Source organism: Ammospiza nelsoni, chromosome 2, assembly GCF_027579445.1.
Source record: "Ammospiza nelsoni isolate bAmmNel1 chromosome 2, bAmmNel1.pri, whole genome shotgun sequence".
NCBI lineage: Eukaryota > Metazoa > Chordata > Aves > Passeriformes > Passerellidae > Ammospiza > Ammospiza nelsoni.
The window spans coordinates 11,141,543-11,158,715 of NC_080634.1; the positions used below are offsets into that span (position 1 = coordinate 11,141,543).

The window sequence follows — 17,173 nt, forward strand, 5'->3', positions numbered from 1 at the left end:
TAAAAGAAGCTCTGTTTGTAGAGTGGCTAAAGAAGATAAAGGAAAAAAGTAATCTGGCATTAGAGTTTAGTGCTTCTGGAGAAGGGATTAAGAGCTGGATGGTGTCAGCTCCTGCAAACCCAGAGAGGAGTCAAGGTGTGTCCAAAGGGTGATGACTCAGACTCCTTAAGAATGGAGCCAAGATGGGGATGCACCATCTGCCCACAGAGATGTTCTGGAAATGCCCAGCTTGCTAGTCAGAGTGACAATAATGCCTGCTGGAACAAGCAAAGAGCTGACATCAGAGGTCATGGTGTGATGCTGGGGCACTCTGGGGAGATCTCCAGCTGGAGACACTCCTCAAGCTGTCCCTGTCTGCACAGGGCAGTGTCTGACACCCATCCCTGTGCAGGATAACCTCCTGCTTGTATCCATGCATGGAGGCCAAATGGAAGCACAGAAATAGAGGCAGCAGCTGGGACAGAGAGGGAGATGGAACATGCTGAAGCCATCCATGGGTTAGTCTCTGAAGCTGGGAACCAAAAGTGCAATAACAATGAAGAAATCAAAGGTCAGCTTGTATGGCAGGAGATGTTGGTGAAAAAACTGGTTTCCCTTAACAAAGCTAAATACTATCCTCAATAACAATATCATGGCAGGGGTGGATTGTTTCCTTCAAGGAGCCCTCAGTTTTAACTACTTATACACACACACATACATGTAAATGTAAATATTTGTGTTTGAGTTGCACAGGGACGAAAGAGACATTAAAATAATCAATCAATCAATCAATAAAAAATTAGGAGGGCTTTCAGTTTCTCACCAGTATTCTTACAGAGCCAAAGAATGTACAGGACACTAGGCTTTGTGAAGGAGTATACCCCTAGGAGTATGTCCCCATCATGTGACCGGTGCTTCGTACTTAAGGCCAGGAATAGTTTTTAAAAAAACAGTGCAAGAATTCCACAGGCATTTCCATCACTCTGTAGATTACAACAAATACTCTGTGTTTGCCAGCAGCCAAGGCTGTGGAGCAGCTATTAGCAGATGCTGACTGTAGGATGATGACCACTGTAAGTGGATGCTTATTTAAGGGACGTTTTCAGGAAACGGCCTGCTCTTAGGAACAGTCTATAAGTGAAAATGCACTTTGCAAGATTTTTACATCTTGCTGGCCTGCCTTTTGCCGTTTTACAGCCAAGGAAATGTTAATGTGTAATAGAATTAGCATTTAGGAGAAGCCTAGAATACTCTTCCTTATAATATAGCCCAGTATTATTATTCAAGACAGGTCTTCTCACAGAGCAATTTAAGCCCCCCAAAATTACCCATCATTACACAGCCAGTCCATTTAACATTCTGAAGCTAATCACACAACAACCTACCCTTTCAGAGGAGATACAAAACCTCGCTTGGGTTTTAAGTTCTGATTACAAGATGAGGTTCCAATTGAGAATTTCAGCTGTAAACCAAATGACCTTCAATGACCGTAGACTGGAAAACCTGGTGACTAATCTAAATAGATTTCCAGGCAGGGGGAAAAAAACACCACCCAGCTCTTGTTTCTAGTCCTCCGCATTATTAGGGGAATGACAAAGACAAGCAGAACGTGAAAAAAGTCATGACTCCAGTGACCTTCATGTCTTTGTTCCAGAAAGGTCAGGAGTAATCAGCAAAACTTTAACTAGAGTTCAAATTCATCTTTGCTGTCCTTAGAGGCTGGTAAAATTAAATATTCTGTTCTTGTGCTCCATAAACAGCCACAGTAATTGGTGATGTTTCCCAGCATTGGCTATGAAGATGTATTGGCCTGAGCTGGAATTCAGAGAGAGACAGTACTTCACATGGTGTATGGCAGATATAACCAAATCCTGATTTCACCTTGTAATGCTGGAAATCACAATCACATTCCTTAAAATGAGGTCATACCAGGATATGAGCATGCACCAGCATGTCTAGGACATGACTTTACAGTTTGTCATGTTTGTCATCCAAGGCAAAACACCTATTGTCAGTATCTGTGAAAAGAAATCCTGTGAAACGGAAAGGCATCAGGCAAGCCAAAGTCTGCAAGAATAAGCCATGTGAAAATAGGAAATACAGTGAGTAATCTGGAAGAGAGAGCTCATAGGGACTTTCTGACCTTGGCCTGGAATGCTTTGTCCTTTTCCTCCTTCTGCATGTCACAAGAATTATTTATTTATCGAATATCTATTCTGATTAGAACCGGAAGAATGATCATGTTGGATCAGACCACAGGAGACCACAATTTCTAGCATCATACCATTAGTGAGCAGAATTTTAGAGAAAGCTTAAGGAACTAAGAAAGAAATAAACATTTATTCTTGGGAAAATTCTCCTTCTTGCTCTTGAAAAAAAGGAATTGCCTTATGCCTTACTGTGTAGGAAGGTATAGCCTCTCCAGTAGGATTTTTAGAAACCCTGAGCTTACACCTTGAGAGTTTCCTGTTGTCCACATTAATATTTTGTCAGATTTTTGAATCCTGCTGAACTTCTGATGCAAATTATGGCCTCAGGAAACAATGCAACAGACTAATTTTGAGTGCAGGGAACACATGCATATTTCTCAACATATTTTTATTTTGTTTACCATTTGTGTAGCTACTCATTCTGATTCTTGTGTTTTGCAGGCTTCTCTTCTGTGTAGCTACCCATACTGATTCTTGTGTTTTGCAGTCTTCACAATAAGAATCTAAGTGCCTGGTAATTCTTCACTTCTAATTTTGAACCTCCTCAGTGCAGGCTTTTGTGGGGTTGGAAGTCAGCAGACATAAGTATTAAATTCTGTAATTGATTTTTATATACCAGCGTGTACTGGTGTCAACAGGCTTCTTGAATCCTTTAGGAAGCATTAAAAATGAAAGGCAAGCTTCAAAATTAAGTAAAGGATCCATTAAATGCTCTCTTCTTCTCCTCCAGCAACTTAAAAATCATGGCACTTACCTTGAACTTTAAAAGGCTCCTTCTCTCTTATGCATTCAGATACTGAGTTGCATTTCCTGTGTCTTGAGACATAATGAGAGTGGACATCCTGTGCTGCACAGCATCAGTAAAATTGCAGCTGTCAATGCAAGACACCTGCAATATCCAGTTGAGAGCTGTTGGAATGGTGAGCAGCATTTCTGAAAAATGTGGAATTTGGGAAGAGTGAGAGATTCTGGACCAGGATTCAAAATCAATATCTGCATACTCTGCTTCGAGCCCTGCTGACTTCAGCAAGTGCATGTGAAGTAAAATGTGAATTTATCATGAATAAAGGAGACAAAGCCAATCTTTTGTGCTTGCTCTAGTGCTGCTAGTGCCTGCACATTCTGCAGATACATTTGGTAACCAGGACTTCCCCAGCAACATGTTTTGTATGTTGGACAATGGGAAAAGTATTTCAGCTTCTCCTTGCATGTATCTCTCTTGAAGGAGATGGTGAAAACATCTGAAATAGAGCAGGGTAAAAATGTGAGTAGCCATCAAGGGAGAGGGACAAAATACCTTCCTTTAGCCTTCCAGTTTTCACTCTACCTTTACTCTCTGTAGGTGATGTAGGCAATAATGGATCAGAGGATATATAGATATATTTATATACATATATACACAAACTGTCTCTTTTATATATATAAATATAGATGTATATTATATTTATATTGGCCCTGTTGGTTCAAAGGTAGCCACTGCAAAATAAATGCAACAGTGCTTAACACATTTTCCAAAATTATTTTAGGAAAATGATTGGGTATGGAGCAATGCATCCCATGATATAAAGATAATAAGCTCTGTGCAATGTCACTGCAGTTATAAGTATCAATATAGTATGAACCATGCAAAAAAAAAGATGCTGTTTTGTTAACATTTCTTACAATGCCACATATAAATAAATCACAAGAACTATAATAAAGAAAATAATAACACTAAGGTAATGAATAAGAATAATTATTACTTAAAATGGCATTTCCTTTAAAATGCCAGAGTGAATTCGTTAAGATCTTACTAAGGAGAGGCAGACGAATGTTCCTAGAAATGAGATCACAAACTTTATCTGTCCTCTTTAGCTTCCTCAATTTAGGAAGAAATTTAATATTGTTTTGCATCTACAACTGCTGCAGTCTTTTCCCAGTGCATGAAAGCATGTTTATTGTTAAGTTCAAATATTCACAGAGAGAAAAAAGATGCTCATATCTTAATGGTGGCTTTAATTTTCAGGAAACTAACCATGCACTTCTTACAGGTGAGAGCTATCAATGCTAAATAATTTTGTAGTCACTGAAGATCACATTCTAGTACTGTCTAGGAAAAAAAAGTAGTCTGACCAGATGTAAATATTTAGCAAAAATCAGGATGTAATTACATTACATGATTAAATAATTTTAAACCCACTTTAGGACAGGAACTTCAGTACTGGGTAATGGCTAGATCCTAGAGTTTTACCCTTCTCTTACCTCCAGGCACTGCAGAAACTAGAAACCATTACAACAGGACAGAAGATCACCATTACGGAGTTATTAGAAGGGGCAGGAACATCAGGAACATGCTGGTGTTCTGTTTTTAAAAACAAGTGACCCATTAATTCACAAAAACAACCCCATTACAGGAGTAACAAACTTAGTCTACGCAAATGTCCCTATCAACATTATTCAAGCCAAAACTTGATTTAATTTGGAAAAGGAATGAATCAAGCTGAGGGTAATGGCAACCTATTAGACCAGGCAGACCTTAATAATACATTTAAGAAAATGTGCTGAGTGACATGAACATCAAAAGAGAAACCAAGAGAATGAACTGCAGAATAAAGGAGAATTTCTGTCTGAAATCATACCAGAGAAGGCAGAAGGAGCAACGCAGGCAGAAGGAGCATGTGCCTAACTGTGAGTGAGAGAGAATAATCACATTAATGTCTGTTTCCCTAAATAGTTTCAGTTTGTTTCTTTATTCTATTTTTACAGAATCTGATTTCAATTCAGGTCCAATTAATAATAATGAGCCTAAAATTAATTTGCATTATCATTTACAATGGATGCTTTGATCATGTATGTAGTTGGAACTATGATGCATACATTACCATATTATGCAAATTGCATTGTCAGTGTCAGCTACATCTGTATATCATTTCTTCACACCACAATCCTTTGTATTGTTTCTCTTGTACAGCCTAGTAGAGGGAGAATCTGGGGAGATATTACCAAGGGAAATACTGCTACAGGTGTGCTCTTATGTTCTCTCTCTAAACACCCAGTGAGAGAGATGGTGCATCAGGCAGGGGAGAACTTTAACACAGATGTCTTGTTTGTGTCCTTTATGAAATTACTCTCCTGCATTGAGCCCACACAGGCAACCCAAGCATGTACAAAAAGCCCAAATACTACCTTTTTTTGTTTTTAACACAAGTGTCTCTCAAGCAGAATTTGTAACTGCTTGCAGCATAAATCTGTTGAGAATCTGACCTAAAAAAGAAAGCCAAGCCAGTACCACGATGTACATAAAGATCTGATTTTTAGGTCAAACTTATGCATTCATGACACTGAACATGCTGGGAGAAATGTTGCACATCAATGGGTAATGGAGCCACTCAACTCTCCCTCAGCTGATTACTTTTTGCCACTGGCCAAATTTCGTATTGCAGTGAGCGGGCCCAAAACTATTAGTAGTTTACATTTTTATGCTGCCTTTCATCTTGTGAAATACCCCCTTGCTTTACAAGTTGATACAGTAAGCACTTAATGATTGTTTAATCTATTACAGTGCTGAAACTTTGTGGTGGAACACAGGAAGGATTTAGCAGTCTAGAATAAGGGAGTTGTTTTGGAGAGGAAATGAGGACTACAGCGTCCACTTGAAACAAAGATGGGAGAATGCAATTTTGAAGTTTGGCATCTGGCCAGGCCATCAGAGTTAACACACTTTACAGATATAATTACTGCAGTGGGATCTTTAATGAACAAAGTGGTCAGAACTTTGCTTTAACATGTCACCCAAAAATGCACTTGGGTCACACCTTGCATCTTATCACGCTGACTCATGGGCTAACAAGCAGATGAGATCCTCTTCATTCATTTTTCCCTCTTTTAGTTAGAGCCCTAGGTAAATCTCAAACATGAATCAAACAGCCAAACATTGTCAAAAGAAAATTTTACTCTACTTCCAATTTAATGAAGATTTTGCATGAAAACCTGTCCCTCCAGCCAAGCTGAGGATCATACAAGTTTAGATTCTTCCTCCCACAGATAAATTACTTCAGAGTGCCTCTACAGGCTTGATCCTGCCTTCCAAAGAGATGATGGTGAAATTCCTCCCATGAGGTCACCAGGCCCCCAGAAGATGATTCATTTGGCCATTTCACTGTGCTCAGTGTGTTTGACAGGAGATAAGAGCAGTGCCCGAGGAAAGGGGATGAGTGGGGCTGCCCCTTTTTCTTGCCAGCGAGCTGTTTGGTTGGATGATCCTGCCTTTTGAAACCTCTTTGCTAAGAGCTGGGTCTATTTGCACTGCTGCTTTCCTTCCCAGGATAGCCTGGGACATGATGCATGCAGAATCTTTGGGGTGAAGGAATTTAGCTTGGTGTTATCTGGAAAATGACAAACACTGAGTATTGTCAGAATGAGGTACTCCTGTGAGTCCTCAGCAAAGTGTTAATCTGATTAAACTTCTAAAAATTGATATACATTAAACAGAAGAGCATATTAGTATTGTCAACAAAATTCAGCTCTTAGTCACTCAAATGCAAACGTCAGATATTTGTTGCTCAGTGTGCAATTAAAAATGATCTGATCACCCTCCAAGCAGAGAACTGACAAAAACATGGGGTGAGGAAACGTTTTTGGTTTATCTTCTGCTTATAGGAAGATGCTGATAAGAGGGAAGAATCATTTTAGTTCTGCATAGATGAAAAGATCATTCTTGGCAGAGTAGATTAATGTACCTGTCTATACAGGCATAGAGGAAGAATGAAGAAGGGAAATAGATTAGCATTCTGCTGCACATGGGACAATCAAATATGATCTTTGGATTGGCAACTGGACTAATAATAATCACTGCAATAAACCACGGCCTTCATATCTATGATATGCAGTACTAGCTAAAAGAGAGGTGCTTCTTAGCAATAATGAGCTGGATTCTTCATCACTCATCACCTTGTGTAATTATTGTGGTGAGTTCAAAACAAATCCATTGTGCTACCAATCAGGTTTTTTTTCCCTTTCATGTTGTGTTTTCCTTGCAAGGGCATAATGACTACTCACAGAGTAGACAATGAAGAACCAGGCTTAATATATTTATTCGCTATGTAAGAATAAGGAAACTGTAAGAGATCTAATGGATGAGTGCAATAGTTTGGACAAAAGCTGCTATTTAAAGTTTAGGTACTTATATGTTGTCAGAGCCGACCCTGTGGTTAAACAACTCCAAGAAAGAAAGAAAAATGGGTAAAAAAAAAAGCAATCTGGCTTAATACCAAATAATACTTTTTCTTCTTTCAGAATGATTTATTAGCAGTTGTGTTAGTAAAAGCATGCACAGCAATATTGAATAATATTAAGACAAGTTAGCTGTAACAAACTTAGTAATTTAAAACTCAAAACATCTGATCAAGTAGTATCTTAAATCTGAGATGATTTTTTTAATTGACCAATTTGGTTTTAGTTGAATTTTTTTCTAAAGTACTGTGGCTACAGCTGAAGTGAGGATAATCAAGGTAAATTATGAAAATAACCGAGCTATGTGGTAAAGGTCAACAGAAAGTCTTGTTAAGATCTGTTTTTTATGAAGATATCTTGTCTGTATTGTCAAAATGGATTAACATTATAACACAACAGAGCCTGTCAATTGAATGAAAAGGAGATACTAGCACAAAGATACTTGTGACAATTAATATTAGGTTTTGTTTTAGACTGTGAAAGCAAGAAAATATCACAACCTTATTCAATAATTTCTTCATTTACATTTTTCTAGCACAGGTCACGAAAAGGTGCAGAGATATTTACCTTTTTTTTCTGTTTTTGGCTTGTGGGCAGGAATTTTAGTCTTGAGAATAGAAATTGTTAGATTTGTAACTGTATTTCTTTAAGGGGAATTTTCCTGTCTAATTCTTACCACATGCACTACATTGAGCTTTAGAGTTAATGTGGCTTTTATCCAACAGCGCTGAAGTGGGAATGGAGGGTGAAGGAGTTGCCCACATGTTTCTGTAACCATCTGTTTTCCAGGGTTACTGACTAAGTAAATAAAAGTTACTCTGTGAACATGAGCAGTTTTGGGCTCACTTGTTTGTCTTCCAGACTAAAACTACAAAGGGAACTTCCTTGCCAGGAAGTATTGTCAAAGGTTCAGTTGTTTCCCAGAATATTTTGTATATGCTGAGCACACCAGTATATGAAAAATGTCTTAGAGCTGAACATTTCCAGGGAGTTCCAGTGTTCTTGTGTCAGTGGCAGTAGAGAAAAGCCAGGGCAGAGACCTCATTTTTAAAAATCCTTCTAAATGTTCTTGCCTGGTCAAGTCCCACTGGCAATTATGCCAACAGTTACCAATGAAGTTCTAAAGAAACTTGATTCAGGAATAAAAAAAAACATTCCTCCATTTCAAAACATCACAGGCCTTGAACTGAACAAAACAGAAGCTGGGAAATAATGCTCACTCACCCTGTGGCCGTGCTCTGAAGGACTTTGGTGTCCTCATGTCTGTGAGGGCTTTTACCTTCAGTGATGATTTGAATCCCTGGAAAGACATACCTGTGACTGAAGTGATGTGAGACATAAATCTGACAGGACAAAATATGGCATGCAGTATAACCCTCAATACCCTCTACATAAATTAGAAGCCGTGTGAGCCCATTTAAAGCACTTCCCACACATTTTCAGCTCTTGCTGCTTACAAACCACAGCAAGTACCAAGTATATGGAAGTGTTCTGTACTCACCAGCTGCTTCTTCCTGAGTGACCACCTGAAATTGTAATAGTGTCAAAAGCATCCCAAACCACACTATGCCAGAAGGCTAACCCAAAAATTTGCTTTTCATCCTGCCTCAATCTGTGAAGAAGACGGTGCAAACTGTAAGTAGGATGCCCAAGTTAGTGAGAAGTCTGATCAGGGTTTAATGTTAGCAAGAACAGTCATCACATAAACTGCAGCCCCACTTTTCTGGACATTTAACCAAAAAAACTTCACAACCAGGCTGGTGTCTGGTCTGCAAGAGCTAGCCCTTCTGTAATTTTCCAGTGACATAAAACCAGTTAGTACCAGCTGAAATACATTAGCAGCTTCAGTAATTAGTAGGCATAGCCATTTCTTGTCAGTTCTACGGGCCATATCCTCAGCTGGCGTAAATCAATGACACTCTGGGCTCTGGAACTGTTTTACTTTACTCACCTTGAAATAGTTATGCATACTAATTACTGCCTTACCCATTACTGCTCTTGTCAATTCAGACACCTGATTTACACCAGGTGAGTTTGTCCCATATATTTAGAAGTTTCTGCATATTCCTTCAAGAATCTGTAGTGTCAAATAAACTTTCCAAATAAGCCAGGCACATGCTTTCCATTATCTATCAAATCAATGCTCAGTGAAGTGACACCGTTGCACATAAATCATGACTGCAATTATTAAATCAAGCTGAGTTTGTATTGTGTTCCAGTGTTGGGTAGAATTAACCAGGGAAGAGCAGGAGAACAGGCATGTCAGGATTGCTGGGATGGAAGAAGGAGTTAAAAGCCCCACCCAGGCTCTCACAACCTAACCTTTGGAGCATGCAGCTGATAATGTGAAACAGAACATAATGCCCTGGAGGAGATACATCTGGAGGTCAGCTCAGTCAGCTACTGTGGAACTGTTCCAACAAAGCAATCAAATATCTAGCAAAACCCATAAAAAAAATTCACATCTTTGGTATATAGACATCCAACCTGAGCTGGACGAGGGTAGAGAAGCCTGATTTCGATTTCATACCCCTGTCAGGCAAGCTAGGAGCTGAGTTTTCTCTCCACAAACACAAAGTGAGGTTTTTAACTGCAGCTTATTAAGGCTCAGTTTGTCTAACCCATGCATAATAAATTCATGTGTCAAGATCGAAGTTGATTGTTCATCAGAGAAAAATGAGACAAGATAATCCACTTTGCTGGAAACGTAATGCTTTAGGAATGTTACAAACTACTGCAAATGTTTAACTCCCTGTGCCTCATGGGTGGTTATATAACAAAACACCCATTCAGGGGCTGATTCTTATCTCTGGCTTGCATAAGGCCATGTCTAGACAAGGATTTGAAGGTGTGTTGTTTGAAAGTGTTCACAGAGTGGTCTAGTTGGCAGATCAGGAAGCCTCCCCTTTCCTCCCCCCACTTCCTGAACTTTCCTGCATGTGGAATGGGTGAAGTGTGGGTCCCTCTCCCTCAATTTTTGGTTCAATTAATTTAGCAGCTGACAGTGGTGATTTGTCCACCCTGGAGTCAGAAAGTGACTTCAGAGGGTTGAGGGAGCAAAGGGTCAACTCCCTGCTCACTCTAAACCAGAGCTTTCAAAAGGTCTGAAGATTTGCATGTCTAGGCTTTTCAGCATTATTTCAGCATATATCCACCTGCATGCCACACAGATGACACACATAGGTATCCCACATAAGTTTTGATGGTACTTTGCCTTTGTAAACCAGTACTAGAAATAAAGGATGACTTTCCAGTGATGGGAAACCCTTTGACAGTATCCCCTTTACAGGCAAATCCTTCCAGTGCTGATTTTGTCTTCCATTGTATCTACCCAGGAATAATATTTTTGTTTCTTTATTACCTCATTTGCAATGAACTTGACTCAGCCATCCACTCATACACCTCATGTTGTTGGGAGAAGTATTCAGTGGAAAAGCTGGAAAATTTACACTAAGTTCTCTATAACATGTGGACTAAGAATCCATCCCACTCAATTTCTTTTAAAGCACTGCATTAGGTTTACAGTCTGTGCTTCCTCCATCTCTGATTTTTCCCCTTTTGTATCATCAGCAGCAGCATATGGCAATGGTAAGAATTCTTACAGAGACGTGCCCACCACGTGCCCATCTGGGGCTTGCTCCATTGCTCCATAACATTGGGCAATGTTAATACTCTCACAAGTTCTAAGAGCAGCAACGTTTTTAACATTCACTTTTTGCACATTTTCCCTTCTCTTTATTTTTACCATTTGAGTTTTTTTTCTTAAGTGTTCCTAAGTATTTAAATTTTTTTTGTCATTTATTTTATTATTGCTTTAACTTTCAAGTGTACCTCAGAGGAATAATGAAAAATAACTATTTTACTTATAGCTAGTATTCTGCTATAGTTCTAAAACTTATAAAGACACATTTCTAATCAATGAAGGTAAAAAACCATGCCTGTGTAAATGCAAAGTTTTCCTTTTTATAATCACAGTTAATTATGCTTTCACATTTATAAAACAAGAAGTAGGGGGAAGAAAAAGAACTGGGTAAAGTTTAAACCACATTCAGAGGGAAATCAGGTTAGAGATCAAACTGCTGATGAGAAATATGAGAAATCCTGCCCTGCTGAAATACATGGGAAGGTAATTATTTTCCAAGGGCCAGGCATTTGCCCTTTGTTTTTTATAAATGAAATACATACAGATACGTAGATACACATGCATACATATTTGGTTTTCTTCTGTAATAAAATAAGAATGGCCAGGCCAGCTGTGATAGCTCTCTTTGTAATGGAGTTTTCTATATGCACACACTTTAAATCTGGTTTGATAACCTGTGGTTTACAGTGTCATTAGGAAGGTTGAGACCATGAGGTAACTTTTAAGAAATGTGGTCTGCTGCCATATCTGGAACATGTCAACTCTCAGTAGAAATATTTTTTTAATAAAGAGAAGTGCTTCAGAGGTTTCTCTCTTGATATAGGCCTAAGTTCAGCAAGCTAAGTTCAATCACAAAGCTGACTTCTAGCCTTCCAGTACACAATAGGGTTTTAATGTTTAAAGTTAGGTGCAACGTTTAAAGTTAGGTTAAAGTTTGAGTATGGAACTGAATAGGAGCCACAGCGAAAACATCTTTCATTTAAGATGAAAATCCCTGTTTTGAATTTTCTTCCTTGAACTCTGGCTCCAATTTGAGAATGCAGTGGGGATGTTCAGGTTTGTGTGAGGAGCCCAGCAGGAACGTCAGCAGTTCTGCTTCACTGCCGAGTATCAATAGTGCTCAGGGATCAGAGCTCAGAGCCAGCACTTAGGAGGGGCAACCTTGTCAGTCAGCACTTGACTGCTCTGCTCTGTTCTTGACCAGCCCATGCAATTCACTTCGCCCTCAAGGTAAGATGAGTGGGTGGATCGTGGAAGTGTACAAACAGCCTTCAGGATAATAATTCAACTCCTCTCCTTTTACCTTGAAGCAGTATATTTCCACATACAATCAAAGTGCATAAGACAATGTTCAATTTAAAGAGGTGCTCAGGCTAGGACGGGTTGTGTTTAAGAAGCAGAGAGCACTCTGCATTTTATAAATTATGCAGTGGCTTGTGGTTGCAAGGCAGGCCCTGGATTTACAGACAAATGATGCAGAATTCCTGGCCTGTCTGCAGGCTACTGGGAGTGAAAGCTCATGAAGGGACTGAGCAGATGAAGAGATAAGCACCACTGCTGAGCCTGTACTCTCCCAGAGACACAAGGGCTGCTTCTGGCCTTGCCAAACTGGTGCTACATTGGGAATGGGCTGCAGCAGAGCCTCTTCTGCCCTTGCATTAATAGGTGCAGGGAGCTGGGCTCCTGTGTGCCAGAAATGGGGCAGGGACTCTGCCTCCCCAGTTAGGAATCTGTCTTCAAGGCATGATGCAGCCCTTCCTCTGAATTTCAAACTTTCTGGCCTTCATCACAAGGAAAGTCAGCAAATAACCAATGTATACTAGAAGACCTCTACATTCAAGATTTCTCAGCTCTGTCTCTCTAACTTATGGAAATACTTAAAGGAAAAATATCACAACTTGTCACAACTTTTGTGTTCCCCATTCAATTGCAGTAGGTGACAAACACTTAAAAGTTGCTTGCTAGAAGTAAGTAACTGCTTCAGTGTGGTGTAAAACTCTACAAAAAGATCACCTCAGATCTGATTCTGCCTGTCACAGTTACCAGTTTTGCTGCTTTTCTCAAACTGGCTGTGTCTCTTCAGTGTCCATGTCCCTGAGCTGTCTATTGACATGTTAACAGATAGGACAGAAGGAAAATATGAAGAAAGACATCCCACTGCAAATAACAACTCAGTCCATTATGTAACTGCTAAAATATTTATAAGAAAGGTTTAATGTGCTTTTTAAAAAAAAATATTAAAGAACTAATGTGTAATTAAATGTGATATGGAAACCATGCTGTTTGCTAGAACTATTGACTTCACTGTTCTCAATCTCCCAAACTTAATATAAAATTAATCATTAATTTTCAAGCCAGTAACTTTTTCACCAATGAAAACACTGGTTGTTTAGGCCTGAGTCAGTGAGATATTAACACCACAACAACATAGATATGAATTGTCATAAAGTCATTCAACTCAAAATGTGACTCCTTTTTAATAAAATTGCCTGCATTTTTGAGCTACATCACAGCCAAAGCTGAATGCTCAAAAGCTTTTTACCAGTCTCACAGTCGATATAAATTGTCTGTTCTCATTACACTTACTTGTCTTAGCAAACTGTGGGCCCAAATCCCCAGCAGGCACAACCAGAGCCCAGTGCTGCACAGCTGGGACCTGTAGTGCATGTAGTCCCTTCCTATAGATTTCCTGCTTGAATAAACTGTTATGTATTGAGAATACTAGGCATAATCCCAGTTACTCTGGGGACTCGAACTCACACGAGGTTTATCCAGTATTAACAGTTATTTGACCTTTCTTGGCAGAGCAAGAAGAAAATGCTCTTTTACATACTCTTATGCAAACCTCTTAAATATTAAATGAGCTGTGCACAGAACTTTTCTTGTGTGAAGGACCAATAATACTTTGGACCTCACTCGAAATCTGGGTCACTTTGACCTTGTGCAAATGAAATCTTGCATTTCACCAATTTTTCACGTGCTTGTTCCATCTTGAGCAAAAACCTCAGAATCAAATAAGCACCAGCCTCAATGTAGAGGATGATTAACTTAAGGAGTTCTTGGCTTCTTCTTCAAGAAGGTTAACATGACCTTGAATGGCAAGAGAATGATACGGATTTGTATTGTTGAATCTTATGAGGACTGCTGTTACAAGGAATTCACCTACAAACTTTACTTTTAAGCCCTAACAAAGAGACATTTCTCTCCCACTGCGTTTTTTGAGATTATTAGTCCATCTACAAACTGAAAAAAAATCAGTCAGCTGGCTTTTTTCTACCTTGCTGACACTCAGCCAAATTCAAGCACGTATTTCCCATTTGCTTCAGCGAGAGTTTTGTCGATGGCAGTGCCGTAAATTCTACCTCCACCTTCTCTCTAATTGGCACCAACATCAAATGCTAAAGGATGCCCTTGGAAAATCAAGAAACCAGGAAGTGGAAATGCACAGTTAAATCCAGTTCTCTGCTGTGCATATAGCTGTCTATTAATTTCTTTTAGCTTATTCCACATCAGGGCTCTGTTCTTTCCTTTTTAAAGTCATCAGTAAAAATCACGTTAACATGAATGAGGCAAAATTAGGCATATAAGTAAAAGTGAAGTCAAAGCTTAGCTGAAGAATTCCCACTTAGGACTTAGAGCTTGACACTGTGGTCACTGAAGCATTTCTAAAGGTCATTGTCTGATATGATCTTTTCATAATTGTTAGTGAAATGAAGGCATCTTTATTCTGCTCTGCTTACTAGCAATGCTTATATAAAACGTGGATTATTCACAGCTCCTTTCCTTTTGAAAATGGGCATTTTTAATTTCTTTAAGGGAGAAATAAGGCACACCCAGTATGAATCAAACTGAAAATAATTGGTTGAGGTTCATGTGCCAGCCAAACAGTGCCACTTGTAATTTGTACAGAAGGTCTATTTTGAACAGCAGTGCCATCAGTTTAGGGGGGGGGGGAAATCCCAGAACTTAAATCCTATTGATGATGGAAGAGTAGAAATTATTCCAAATTATGGTAATGCCCTTAATTCTGTGTCAATAGCCATTCTAGACATAGGTGCATGCTTGCAGCTCTTCTTCCTTGAGGAAAGAAATTCTCCTTTTGTGGCACTGGGAAAAAGATGCTTCTTGATAAAGTGGCAATGTACTTTCAGCTGAAAAGTGGAAAAGCAGTCAGATTCTTTCAATCCACACCTATTTAACTTCTGGTAAGCACCACCTTCACATTGTTTTCTAACCTCATTTGTACACTGCTGAATTCCTCTTTAGAGTCAAAATGAAAATACACTTCCTTAAGCTGACTTTAAGAAAACCAGCTTCTTGACCTGAATATATCAGAATGTTTAACATGGTTGATAGTCTGTCAAAATTGTTATGGATGTTGTTTTTGAACATATTTAGGTGAAAATATTATGAATGAGCTCTGATTATAGCTGAGATCCCCACTGTACACTAAAAATTTATCTAAGATGGTCAAAGTTCTCTGTTAGAACTTGTTATAGAGTGTAGAAAGTTCTCCTTAGAAGGGAAACAGTTATAGTAAGGAGAAAAATCAAGAGAAAAATTGATTAAAATATCAGAAGGGAGAGAAGACAATGAATCCATCTGGTCTATGGGAAAGATGGGAAGAGAAATGAAACCTCTGCAGTTTGTTTATTCAGACTGACTAAGTTTTAAGCCAGTGAGTAGATTCAGTGAAGTCAACAACACAACTCACATCTCACAGTAAAGCATTTACATAAGTCCATTGCAGGACTGATTAATCTTGCATGTTTCAGGAGGTGTTCTAGTGCTCTCCAGACAAATCATCTGAAACTAAAAGAGATGGGTAGATAAATCAGAGGTAGAGATCTAGGTGCAATTTTTTGTGTCTCATGATAATTTACATGAAATCAATCGATTTTTGAAGGTAAAGTTATTCAATTGTTCATAGAAATATTCCACGTAAAAAATACATTTACAGTTTCTGTGTGTGGGTTACCTGATAAGAGAGTATTTGATTAAAATGGGTCTGTTGACAGGGAGGATTCTACCAAAGTCACTGCCTGAAAGGTGATTGTTTATTTCTACTCACAGATGTGATTTGTCAGACCAATTCTCAGGAGAAAAGTAACAGTTTACAGAAGCAGATTCATTGTTTTCAACGATTTCTTTTTAATTCTTAAGAGAATAAACATTTTGGATCTGAAAGCACATTAGCATGACTGCAAGTTTGAACAGCTTTAGGAAATTTTACCCATGTTAGCATTATCATTTCACTACTGCAAGCCTAGTTTATTCTTGGCCAAAAATGAAAGGATTTTGGCCACTTTGATTTGAAACCTACAATAGTGTGTGTTGAAAGAAGCAGGCCATGATTTCTACATGCAATTGGAAGGGCTAAATTTTTTGGTTTTAATATTAATTTCATTTGTCTGCAGACATTATAAAGATTAACCATTTATAAATATTTCTTCATAGAAGGAGATGCTTGCAGCTTTCAGTTTGAAAACAAGAGTTTTGTTGTTGCAGTTTCTTAAGAAAGCGTGTGTTCTAATAGAATTCTGTGCCAATATAGATTATCTGGATCTTTTAGGAGAGTAATTCACATAGTTAAGCCAGTGAGCAGCTGTTTAAATTTTGTGATTTTTGTGATTTTTTTTTTCACAGCCAGTAGCTGAGACAGCAAAACTGTCTCCATCATTTTTTGCCTTCCACCAGACAGATGGAATAAGGCTGTGTACATGCACATGCTCACAGGTGGCTGCCTGGTGATGCTTCTGTTGGCTTTCCTGGAGTGAAATAGCAAAGGGATGTGGGACTGGGGCCTAAAGAATTCTGGGAGCTCTCATTTGGATGAAAAATAATATATCTTATACAGCTCTTTTCTCAGAAGGACCTCATTTTTTCTAGCTCTAGCATGTCCCCTCCAGCTGCTTTAACACCCTCACTTTGGGTTATTAGGAAAGCTGTAATCCAGAATTAAACAGCTGAGCACAGAATATTTTCCCAAAAGTAGGAAGGGGTTTGTTTAAAAGAAACAGAACAAGAAGCAAAGAGATGGCACATTAATGAATGGCACAATGGGCCACTGATACTGCCTTGCAGAAACAAAGGGCCCAGTGCAAGAATTCCCTCCTTTAGCGTGTGATAG

At 38.9% G+C, this 17,173-nt stretch overlaps 1 long non-coding RNA gene across 1 annotated transcript; it reads right to left on the reverse strand.

Annotated features, from left to right (window-relative positions):
* Window positions 1-4,430: 4,430 nt before the first annotated feature.
* Window positions 4,431-9,138, reverse strand: LOC132070335 (uncharacterized). The gene is made up of 3 exons (XR_009417948.1): window positions 8,902-9,138; window positions 8,625-8,700; window positions 4,431-4,530 (listed from the first exon to the last, which is right to left on the reverse strand). It is a non-coding gene; the product is annotated as an uncharacterized LOC132070335 (long non-coding RNA).
* Window positions 9,139-17,173: the final 8,035 nt, after the last annotated feature.